At 56.6% G+C, this 9,693-nt stretch overlaps 1 long non-coding RNA gene across 1 annotated transcript; it reads left to right on the forward strand.

Annotated features, from left to right (window-relative positions):
* Positions 1–6,614: 6,614 nt before the first annotated feature.
* On the forward strand, positions 6,615–7,345 carry LOC125444646. The gene is made up of 3 exons (XR_007246239.1): positions 6,615–6,660; positions 6,795–6,891; positions 7,268–7,345. It is a non-coding gene; the product is annotated as an uncharacterized LOC125444646 (long non-coding RNA).
* Positions 7,346–9,693: the final 2,348 nt, after the last annotated feature.

A 9,693-nucleotide genomic window follows, 5' to 3' on the forward strand; every position in this document is an offset into this window, starting at 1 on the left:
AATAGTATTGTAATATTTTTTTAATTTCAACATGAGTACAATTTACAAATATAATACATTCAAAATTATGTATAGTATTATTTTATTCTTTGGCATATTTCTCATTTGAGTGAATTTTTTTAGTATATTGCTGTCATTGTTTAAAAGGTCATGAAATTTTTCACAAGAATTTGTTAAATTATATTTCACACATAAAATGGCTTTCAAAGTCTCAACACTTAATTGTGATTTTTCTGATGTCCACACTTTATTTACCATAGAAAAACGCATTCAGTCGCAGCATTAGTTCCTGGTAAGGACAGGATTTTTAGTGCATTATTGTATGGAATTTTTAGTGCATTATTGTATGGAACATGGTTTGTTTCTAAATGATGAAATATTTCTAACCATTTGTTCTCTATTGTGATTTTTGCGGATGCCCTAGATTTAACCTTTTCCTTATCAATATATTTTTTAATAATGATATCTCATTAAAAATATCATTTTTGGAAATATTACTATATGGGAAATTTTGAGTAATATGAACCCATAAGGAGTGGGGCCATTGGTCCCCCCAAGGCCATCATTGACTGGCAGCGGTTCTCTGGGGCCCATGTTGAGCTCTTGCAAGTCTGCCTCTCAAGCCTTGCTGTCTATGCTCTGCCCCACCCCTGCCCCACAGCCCCGGCCTTTGAGAAGTCTGCTGGGTGAGGACTAGAAACAGCGCTTCTTCAGGGGCGGCACCCCATCTTTCCACGACACCCCCCTTCCCCATGAGTCTCAGCTGCCTTCTTCGCATGCCTTCAGGGCCAGGCCAAAAGGCCTCTTTCCCCCCAAGCTTGGAAGAAGAGCAGAATTTTCTGCTCTGTTGAGGGCCTCTGATCCTGCTGATGTCAAATGGCTTGTGCTTTGTACTGTGGGCTTGGACGGTCTAAAGGAAGGTCTCATTCAACAACTCGGGATCTGTGTTGGGTGGAGGTCTGGCCGCCTCTCCCCCTCCCGCCCCCCAATCGCTAGATCCCTCCTGCCCCCAAAGCCCCTCCCCCCATGGCTGGGTGGGGGAGAGGAAAAGTCAGGCAGTTGGGGCCCGGTTGCTAAGTGACATCACCCCCCTGCTGGTTCTCTGGACCCCTGGTCGGTTGGTGAGCTCTGTGGGTTTGTGAGAGGCGAAGGAGTAGGTGGTGTTTGTTGGTGGTTGGTGGAGGAGGAGATGAAGGAGGAGGAGTCGTTTTGTTGTTTGGTGTGAGTTTTGTTTGTTTGCATTTTATTAGTTTCTTCTTGGTTTCTTTTGTTGTTTGGATTTTATTAGTGTAGTTAGTTTCTTCTTGGTTTGTTTGTTCGTTGATTTGTTTGCATTTTATTAGCGTAGTTAGTTTTTTCTTCGTTTGTTTGTTTGAATTTATTAGCGTAGTTTTTTCCTAGGTAGAGTTTTTGAATTTTTTAAAGTTAAGTGTTTGTTGTTTATCTTTTAGTGTCGAGTGTACATAGTGCAGATTTTGTAAATACGTTTTCAGTTTAAAATTTGTTTGTTAGTTAGAGAGTTAGGTAGTTTGTTAGTGAGTTAGGTAGTTAGAAAGGAAGATGCTCAGGAAACACCAGAAAATGTAAGTCCCTAGGAAGCTGCCCCAAAGGCGGGCGAGACCCCTGAGGGAACGGGGTCTGCTGGAAACTAGCAGGCCACTGTGAAGGGGGGGGGAGGGGCTTTCTGCTGCTGTCCCTAACTTCGGGTGTGTGGGAAACGTACCCTTTCATGCAGGCAGAGAGCCCAGCATGCTTAGAGGGACCCCACAGCCCCCAAACTACAGGTTCCAGCGAAATCCCATTAGATGCCCACTGGAAACCATCCACAGCTGTGTCCACGGGGACAGGGCTGGAAAGTGGGAGCCAGAGGAGGCCACGAGGCCCACTCCTCACCTTCTCTGTGCTCTCTTCCAGGCTCCAACGCCTCCGGCCAGATTCTTAAGGGGAAAAGTTGCCCCTCTGGCCCCTACGGAGAGCGGACGGGAGGATGCAGGTGAGGATGTGTTCCAGGTGCATGTGGCATTGCTTTCAGGCCGGGTAGGTGGAAGCGACGAAGCGGCCTGTGGAGCGAGGGCATCCCCAGCCACCCCCCTCAGGGTCCTGTGGGGTGAGAGGGGCTGAAATCAGCCACAGCCACGAGCTGACCCCAGACCCCAGGGAGAAGCCAGGCCTATCGGAGCTAAAACTGCTGCCAGCCACAGGTCCAATGGGCCCAACAGGGAATTCACCCTGCCAACCTCCGGGTGGAGAATGCATCCCCTCAGGACCTCTGCAAGCAACTTTAGCTGGAAAACCCCATCCCCAGATCCGGGAGCCCTGACTGACCGGGGCTCGAGAGGGAGGGGAACGAAGGAGTCCCAAAGCCAACCCCGTGTCCTCCCTGTGCTCTCTCTGCAGCTGTCGTCCCACCAGCACTGGTTGTGGCCAGCTACCTGAGTGGAAAGAAGGTAAACCTCCCACTGCAAAGGGCCGTTCCCAGTGATTCAGCAGGCCCCGGGCGACGCAGAGGGACTCCTCAGAGGGGCTCCACTGCCTCCCTCTGGGCGAGGGTGTTTGGTTCCAGAGGGCCGCTGTCTGTCCAGGACCCCCGGTGCTCTGAGCGCCTGTCAAGGCTCTCCCCAAAGGCCGGCAGGGCACACTGGGCCACATCCCAGCCCCCCAAGGCAATCCCACTGAGCGAGGCAGCCAGCTTCCATGAGAGCAGGGACGGAGTCGTTTCCAGCGATGCTGGCAGACTCTCCTCCCGTTGTGGTGGAAGCTGCCATGGCTCCTACCCCTTGCCGTGCAGCAGGGACCCGGGGCTCCCTTCGCCCTGTTAACCACCCCTCTTTCACCTTGCAGGGGCCCAACCAGGAGCTGGCCTTCCTCCGGGCCATGAGGGGTGTGTGTGAGGCCTGCAAGGGCAGGGGCTTCCGCACACTCCCCTTCAGCAAGCAGGCCGTCGGGGAGGAGATCCTGGTGCAGAAGCTGAGAGCGAGGAGAAAGCCAGCGGGAAAGGAGGCGGGAGGAGGAGTCCCGAAAAGGGGGCCCTGGGGGGAGCAGGCTTCCTTGCCTTCAGCCTCCGGTTGAAGGCCGTTTTGCAGGGTTGTGTCAGTGGCTGGCAGACGCTTCACCGACTGGGCCTTTCCCGATTGCCTTGGCGGGAGGCTGGGCCAAGGCGCCTGAGCCACCTGGAGCCTTTCTGCTCTGAGGACTTGTATTCAGTCCGGCGTTGCACGGGGAAGGAGGGAGGGAGGGAGTGTGGGGGCAGGAAAAGGCTGATGGAGCCCTGACCCTCTGCTTTGCCCCTTGCTCACCCCCAGGAAATCATGGAGGAGGCCTTCTTCGACCTCACAGAGACCTTCCTGGAGGCCATGGCGACTGTCCAAAAGCTGAGGTACGTCTTTTTCGGAGAGCACCGTTGTCCACAGCAGTAGGACGGGAAGGAGCTGGGTGAGGCCTGAATGGAGCAGGAGACCCTCAGGGCTGCGGGACGGTGGGCAGAGCCAGGAAAGAAGAGAGATCCCCTGAAAGGAAGAGGCTGGCCGGGGGGTGGGGGGGCTCCACAGTCTGAGGGAGAATGAAAGGGACCCCCGAACACGAGGAGATTTGCACGCAGACTGGAGCTAGTACCCTCCCTGAAGCCTTTGCACTCTGAGTTTGCGCATTTGGGGCCCCGGAGAAGGGGGCGCTGTCAGGGACCGGGCACGAGGTTTGGGGATGACTTTCCCTCCCTTGCGACATGGGATCTGACAACTGTCCTTCCTCCCCTGACTCAGCCAGTTCCAGGCCTCCACTGGGAGGCCCCAGATCTCACAGACTCCATCGTGAAAGCCTGGGCTGTCCGGCTCACATATGGTGGCGGGAGCCCCCATGAGGCCCAAACCAACCAACCACCAGCTAGGTAAGTTCAATGCCGACTGATCTCCTTGTCAAGGCGTGGCGCAGTGGCCTGCCGGTCTTGGGGGCCCGGAGCCAGGTCTTTCCTGGATTGCTGAGGAGCAGCCCTGGGAAGAGCCGTCTTCCTCAGGCAAGGCAGGAAAGGCCTCCGAGACGGTGTCGCTCTTTGGGTCCTGAAGGCTCGGGGCTGCTTGCAGCAGGAGGGGAACAGGCTGGTCTTCCAGGAGGACGGTGGATTCGGCCCACCCACACCAGCTCCACCTTCCTTTCAGGAGCTCCAGGAAAGGGCTGAGAAGGGCCTCCGGGAAATGTTGGAGCAGCTGCTGAGGGAGGACCCGTCTACAGGGCACGTGGTGGGCCTCCTGGAAGTAAGTGTGGAGAAGACTAGGAGGGGCGGAAGGGAGGTCCCCGCTGAGGCTGCAGGGGCAAGCGGGAGGTGGCGGCTCCTCGGGGTCAGCAGAAGCCGTACTGCACTCCCACTGGGTCCCATCTCGGCTGCTGCCTGATGGCCAGCATCCAATCATATTTCTTCATTCAGTAGAATCCCCTCCCCCCCACTGCTGCCTGCCCTCCTGGGGACAGCAATGCGCTCTGGGGTGGGATTTGGAGAGCGTCCCTGGATGGAGGACTATCCGCTGCACGCAGCCCCCCACCTGCAGCGTGAAGCGGTCCAGTCCAAGCTGCACTTTGCTGAGGGTTGAAAGGGGCCCAGTTCCCAGCTGGGTGGAGGAGTCCTCCTGTTACCCTTTCCTCTCAGGGAGACCTCCTGCCGGAAAGAACCAGCACCCCCCATTCACCTGCTTGAGAGCACAAAGTCAGGAGGGCTGCAGGCAGCAACCCCACAGGGGCAGAGCCCCTGCTGACAAACACGCTGCTTGCTTCCACAGCACCTGGCCTACTGGCTGCAGACCAGCTGTCCTGCCACCCGATCCAGGGCCGCCTCCCTCAGCAGCTGCCTCCTGCATTTTGCCGGCCGCCTGCCCTCCTTCAAGGTGAGTCCCCCACCCGCCTCTCCAAGGGCCACCAAGCAAAGCAAGAGAAGGGGGGAATCCCAAGCTCCTTTGCTTTCACTTGGGGAGAGGGAGCCGAGGACCGGGCTTTCAGGCTTCCCCCAACTGACCGCGGGGCATCCTCCCCTCTCTGCTAAGAGGAATACTTTGGCAGGGGGCCGGGGCAAGGTGGGGAAGGGGGCTGAAGCAAGCGGATGGTGCTGGGCTGGCTGGCGAGCGAGTGATGGGGGTCTTCTTTCTCCCTCACTGGGGGTGGGTTCAGCTGGGGAATTGCATGGGCCCCCGCTCCAGCCTCTCCTTGCCTTGGCCCCCATCTCCCACCCTGCGGATTCCTCGTCTCCAGCTCCCCCTTGTGCAAGTGGGTCTCCCTGGGTCCCGTGCCCACCTCTCAGGCAAGCCAGTGTCCCTTGGGGGGGGGCAGAGCATCCCCCACCTATGCCTTTGGGTTCTTGCCTCTCCCCACGCTGTGGACAGGCGGGACCGGGAGGCAGAAAGCTCGCTGGTCAGAGCTGCTCTTCTCCCCGTGGATCAGCGAGCCGCGCCTTCTCTCCTTGTCCTTCCAGGTCCAGGACAGCGCTGCCCTGGGGAACCTGCTGGTGCAGCTGGCTGTCTCCCTGGTCGACCCGGACACCGGGATCCGGGCACAGGCCAGGGGGACCCTGGGCCAGCTGCACAGGCTGCTGCAGTGCCGGCGGGGTAAGTTGCCAGGTGGGCAGGATGAGGTCCGCTGTCTTTGCCGGAAGCCGGTCCCCACCTCTCTGACCTCACTGGGACTGGGCCACGTCCTCTGGCCCCACTTCTTGCTGGAGGTCTCCTCCCTTCACGTCGTCACAGTTCTTCCCATGGTGCTCTTCCCACTAGTCCCCACAGCCCCACCACATGGGCCCACCTGAAAGGGCCGGTGAACACAGTGGAACGCTCGGCTGCGCTCCTCTCTGAAAACGCTGCCATGGCGAGGCGGGAGGTCTGGATCGGGCCGAGAGGTCCTCGTCTCAAGGGCAGTTCCCTGCTGAGGCGAGAGAGAGACCCCGGGCCGAGCAGCCAGAAAGAAGGCCGGCTGTCGTGTGCGAGGCCACCCAGGCCACCCCTCCTCTCCTCCTCAGGGCTCCGCAAGAAGACCAGGGCCCCCCGCTGGGAGGCGAACCCAGGGCAGCCCTGGAAGGAGGGCTACTTGCACCTCCGCCTCGTGGGTGAGGTAAGCGGGGTCTCTGGGGGTGCTGGGAGGCGTCCTCGTGAAAGGGAAGGGCCTGGGCCAAGAGGGGTCTCTGGATTCCCCTCCCCCAAGGCCAGGAAGGCCAAAGAGATAGATTGCCCTCTCCCTCAAGGGCCTTAGCGAGCATGCCCTCAAGGGCCCTCCCTGGACTCTGGTCTGAATTCCGTGTCCCCTCAAAGTGCCTGGCCCTGCCTGGGAGAGAACAGGGCCGCCCCTGCCTCAGGGAGCTTCAGGCCTCCGTTTGGAAAGGGCAGGAGGCAGGCCAAAGGAGCAGGGCAGGAGCCCGGCTGTCCGGGGAGGGAGGGAGGGAGGGAGGGGGGAGGCCAGGGCAGTCCCCCCTCCACGGCTTCAGCTGGGGCAGGGCAGGAGAGGACTCCAAGGGTGCCTTCTTGATTGCAAGTGTTCCTGGGACACCTCACCCAGAAGCAGAAGGAAGCCTTCGCCCAGGCAGCATGGGGCAATGTGTCCCACCTGGCCCAGGACTGGGTCCGGGAGGGAAGCCTCGTCCTCCTGTACTCCGTCCTGGGCCAGGCACGCCAGCTCCTGGAGGAGGAGGAGGTGAGCGGCTGGGCGGGGGAAGGAGACGGGGGCAGAGGGGGGGGTGTGGAGGCGACAGAGGGCAACATCCCAGCCGTGTGCTGGCAGGAAAAGGAGCACCGGGATCACTGGGGGCTTTCTCCCCTTTTCTCCAGGAAGACGACCTCCGGATGAGCCTCTCTGCCCTCCTCTACAAGCTTTGGAAGGGCAGGGAGGCTCCGAGTGAGATCCAGGCGCTCCTGCCCAAGACTGGTAAGGCCACAGTTTCCACGGAAATGCGGGTCCTTAGAGCCGCCAAAGGAGCCAAAGGTGCTGAAGCTCCACAACGAGGCTCATTCTCAGTCACCTCAGCTGGCCCCTAAGAGCCCCGAGGGCCCCTATTCGGCTGAAATACGGCTGCAAAAGACCCGACCGGATGCTGGTCATTCTCCAGACGTTGCCCTTCCCCCACACCAAGAACGGCTCCTTCTGAGAAAGCCCCTCAATGCAGAGTGGATCTGCCCCACTTGGGACCCCACCCAGGCCAGGAGCCATTCTTCCCTGTCTTTCTTTCAGATGTCTGTCCAATCCTGGACAGGCAACACAAATAGATCATTCAAAGAGTTTCTCTGTCTTCTCTCCCACCCAGGTGACCCCCAATAAATGTGGGAGCGCCCCTCCTCCTCCTCCTCCTCCTCCTCCTGCAGCCCATTCTTCCCTTTCTCCTGCCTGAAGAGGCAATAGGATCCATCAACGAGTCCTGTGGCCTGCAAAGGGGATCCAGTAGGAGAGCTTATCGGAGCTTTGGGCCTCAGAGACGTTCCACCCATGAACCTTGCCTGTCTATTCCCTCTGGAGGACCTGGCTTGCGGCCTGCCTGATCTCCGAACCTCGCTTCCTTATGGCTTTCCTCGGCTGCAATGCCCGAGGAATTCAGGAATTACGTCAGCACACAACCCCGATGACAGTGCAGCCTTGCGACAACAACAGCGCCACTCCAGGCCAGGGTTTGAGAAGGACAGTGTTAGTGGCAAGAAAGCTCTTGCTACCTCGCATCCGGCTGATGTTTCCCACACGACTCCAACTGCTGCACTGGATCTTCTCCAGCAGAGGAGACTTGATGAACAGCTGCTCGCAGGCAAGAAAGAGGAAGCCACTGGAAACAACTGGCCACCGTTCCTTCAGGCAGTCGATTCCAGCGCCTCAACGTTATTTGGCCTCCTTGTGCCATGCCGCCAAAGGGATGTGGGTCCCCTGCGGCTGATGGCCATATCCCTCCAGGCACCTGGCGGAAATACTTTGAGGAATTCGGAATGGACAGCTGCGATGAAAATACAAATACAGAAAACTCCCCAATATGGACAGCTTCTGTAGGGTCAGAGATTAAGAATCTCACAGCCCAACCAAAACCGGGGAAGGCCCCAGTGGAAGCTCTCATTCCCGCCGAGGCCATTAAAGGCCACTAGGACTGTTGGGCCCCCATCCTGCATCGATACCCGTGGTCGCGTTCCCAGTAGGGAGGACCCTGCTCCCTACAGACAGAAGAGCGTGTGGGCTTTAGGCAAGGCAGGACTCCAAGGCAGGACTCAACACCCAGGACTCCAAGACTTCGTCGAAAGAGATGCCTCTTGCAGCACAACTCCCCTTGACGCTGCCTTCCTAGATTTGAAAGCAGCTTTGGACCCCGTTTCTCAAGCTGAACTGTGGGGGGAAATTGGAGACTTCCTCATCTGACCGGCTTCTGCCCCACCCAACACGCACGCTGCACCAAGGGACCTCACCCACAGTTCAATGCGGCCCCCTGCGTTATCTCCCCGGTGCTACCGGAATTGATAAAGGTGTTCAGCCAAGATGTGTTTGAGGCCAAACGCGAACGTGCCATTTTCAGCAGCTGCCGCTTTACCTCTTGCATAAGGACAGGTTTGGTCCCAATTTAGTCGGAAATCCTCAGTCAACAAATAACTGCTCCCCATCAATGTTTCGGTGTCTCACTCAGCAGCCGAGCTGTCAGGGGAAACACGCAGAGGCCTCGTTGGCTGATGACAAGAAAGCCTTCGTTCGGACCAGTTGCACGGCGGAAATACAAACTGCTAAATGGCGAGCTGCAATAATGTCGAGGGCATCAGCTATGTTTTCCACTCCGTCTGGGGTGGGGGCTGAGGAATGGGATGATGGACAACGGAGCAGCAATCATGACCATCGTGCATTACAGAACGTCAGTCAAACACACTTCCAGATACTGGATGGATGGACAGGTCTGGATAGGCGACTTCAGCTGCGGCCTGCAAATGTGTTAGGAGTCCTCAGGGCTGAAGCAGCATTAACCGGAAAGATCTGGCCCTGGTTGCTGTTTGTGTTAACCCTGGAAGAGGCTGGGACTGGGGAAATGGCCACTCTCGGTTAATTGGCCTGTCACTTTCAGCTCCTTTCAACAGTCGAAAGGGAAACAGCAAATGCTGAAACGTTTGCAGTGGGTGGGGAGGGAAGGGAAAGGTAAAATTTGCAAGGAATGAATTTAATGGTCCTGAGAGGAGAAGCTCTGAGGTAAATGTAACCCCTATGTTCAGAATGGGTTGACCCAGAAAGGGGTGGAGACTCAAAGCAGCAGAAGGCTGCAAAAACTGGTGAAGTTGGAGGAAGCAAGGCTACCAGGCTGGGACCTTGATTTAATTCGTTATAAGCTCTTAACACCTTGTTTAAGGTAACTGCAAAATTGTTGGGAACTAGTGGGAAGGTAGTTGTTTATTTTTGCTATATTTGTAAATGTTAGAATTTATTGTTTCAGGGCTTGCTATGTATGTAGTCGATGGGAGTTCTTTTGGGGACCTTCATCATCTTGGATCCCATCCACCAAGCCTCGGAAGTCTTCATAAGCCAACCACCAGCAGGAAGAATTGGACTTGGCATTTATCAGTAGATTGTCAAGATAAGGACTTGAAATGCAACCTAAAAGGACTGTAAATTGTTAATGTTCAATGTTAATGTTAAAAGTGTTATTTGTTAAGGAAGTAAACCATTTTGTTTTAAATTTAGTTCTTTGCAACTCCTTCCAAGTTCTGCCCCACAGAACCCACA

Source organism: Sphaerodactylus townsendi, linkage group LG15 (genome assembly GCF_021028975.2).
Source record: "Sphaerodactylus townsendi isolate TG3544 linkage group LG15, MPM_Stown_v2.3, whole genome shotgun sequence".
Classification (NCBI taxonomy): domain Eukaryota; kingdom Metazoa; phylum Chordata; class Lepidosauria; order Squamata; family Sphaerodactylidae; genus Sphaerodactylus; species Sphaerodactylus townsendi.